Below are 2,514 nucleotides of genomic sequence, written 5' to 3' on the forward strand. Positions count from 1 at the left end.
GTAACCTGCTCTGTGTCGCATATATTTGATACCACACAAATAAAAAACACATAAATGTGTCCTCAAGACTCTTATCTCTCTGGTGAGTACAGTATTTTGCCATTTGGACTCACGGTATTTGAATTACAGAAGGAACTTCAGAGGTAAAATAATCATTAAATATACAGTTTTGACCTGTCAAACATACTGTCTCCCCCTCTCTTCTCTACTCCCTAAATCACCATCTGCCACACACACACACACACACACACACACACACACACACACACACACAAACTCCTCCTATAATCGGTAATAGACTCTTTATTGTTGTCCTGCAAAGAGAGGACAGCAGAGTAAAGGTAGCTCAGAGCAGCTGTTACTAATTATATTAACTATATACCTGTGGTGACGACGGCCTTTACTCAACCATTGCATTTACTCTCTCTCACACACTTAAGCCAGTGTTATTGGGATGTGCACCAAGTAGTAGGCACACTGTCAAAATGTCTTGCGGAATTTTCTAGTTTTCATTATTATTACTCTAGACTTTTTCACTTTGAGAATAATACACCTCTAAAAACACTGAACATGATGCAAGCAGTTGCAGATGTATGGCAGTGCAGTGATGGCTGCAGGATTCCAATAGGATGATCCCATCTGTCCTGCGGGAAGCAATGTCTCCCAGCTGCCTATTTTGGATGGTTGAATGAGAACTGGAAATCAGAATAGTTACGACTCATCCCATCCAAACTGACACACGCTGCAGGAAGCGCACACTCGACCTGCAGGGCCTTGGAACAGGATGGAGGCACCCACAATGCACTAGGAGGATCATGGGGGTTGTTGGGGCCTCAGGGTGCTGACAGGGGCTACCGTTTCACCGGACACAGTCCACCTGTTTTTGTGTGTGTGTGTGTGTGTGTGTGTGTGTGTGTGTGTGTGTGTGTGTGTGTGTGTGTGTGTGTGTGTGTGTGTTGCCGTCCCTGAACAGTCTGTTGCAGCCAGAGGGATGGACTACACAAGGGTATAAAGAGGACAACATTGGGGAGAAATTACCAACATCTGTGACCACGATAAAGGTTTTCCTGGCATTAGCATGTAGCTACATGTAGCAGCATGTAATGTAAGCCCTGCAGTAGTGTGCCTGGAGCAGATGACCACATGTAAAAAAAAAAAAAAAAACTGGTATGACGTCACCCCGGGCCGAGAGTAGAAATAATTGTGTGTGAAATCTGAGGTTTTAGCTCACAGGGATTTCTTTCATTTCTTTTTAGCCGCTGATACGATAGTTGATCATCAATTAGCCGATAACAGCTATCAGTTTTTCTTCGCTGACCACTTACAAGCAAAGAAAACAGGCTACACCCTTTGACAGCCGCGATGGCTGCACCTGATTGGACAAACGCTTCACGTGGGGCTGTCTGCTCCCATATTTCAAAACAGACTATAATGGCGGCTCGTTTGGAAAACTTATTTCACGAAAATAGTTCACCGAGGTGTATTTCTAAAGTTTAAAAGATTTTCGTAAGTTTTTGAGAGTCGGCGAGACGCGCTGCTGCTCCTTATTTGCATAAAGTAGCCTGGGTTCTATTTTAATGCAAATGAGGAGCCGGCGACTCAACGCCCCGCTTCTCCAGAGTCCCTGCAACTCTGCCAGAATGCATGCACGGCTGCTCACATAAACAATGAATGGGAAGCAGGGAAATGACGCTTCATGGTGGACACGCACTATTATGCGAACCTGATTCCCTTTGCCAGCCAATTTAACCGGGAGCAAGACTTTGTCAGGGGGAACCGAAACTCGCAGCAAAGTGACAACAGTGGCCTCCAGGCTCCTTCCTGACCCTCTTCATGTTGCTCCAGTACAAAGCTCCTTGCCAACTTTGATTAAAAAGATGACTGGCATGTATTCTTTTTTCCCTTTGACAGAATAGCTCAGAGACAAGGGTGGACCAGTGCAGAGAGGGTGGACAAGGTCCATGAGCGACTGAGAGGCTCTGCCATCTGCTTCATCTTTTACCTGATGAAACATGTGATGACTATAGTCTTCTCACTGAACAGTTGATTTAGCGGTATGGTCATGGTCTGATCCATCAGCTGCTGCTGACGTAGACCTCCCAAGCTGGGCATGGCAACGCAGGAGTTCTCCCACATGACTGCGGAGTTCCCCCAGTCCAGTAGGCTGCTTCTGATCATCAAGCCCATCTTCCAATCAAAAAGGTGCCTGCTATGACTGTGGAGAAACTGGCCAAAAGTCATCTAAAGCTGCATTTGAGTCCGACTGCTGGTAGTGCCCGCCCCGCCGATTATACATGTCAAATTTGCCAAAATGAAGGCCAGCGGCCCCTCAGACGTACAACGGCATGGAACACACTGAACGGACTCGAGTCACCGACCTCGCCAGATTGTCCAGCAGCCGATTATCGGCTTGGTGTGTCAGCGCCTTAAGAAGTAAAAGTAGTCTTCCAATGCATGGACAGTATGGGCTGAAGCTCAAACCGTCCAAGAGCCACCTGCTGAAGGATGAGGTCC

This window comes from Sander vitreus, chromosome 17 (assembly GCF_031162955.1).
Source record: "Sander vitreus isolate 19-12246 chromosome 17, sanVit1, whole genome shotgun sequence".
Taxonomy (NCBI): Eukaryota; Metazoa; Chordata; class Actinopteri; order Perciformes; family Percidae; genus Sander; species Sander vitreus.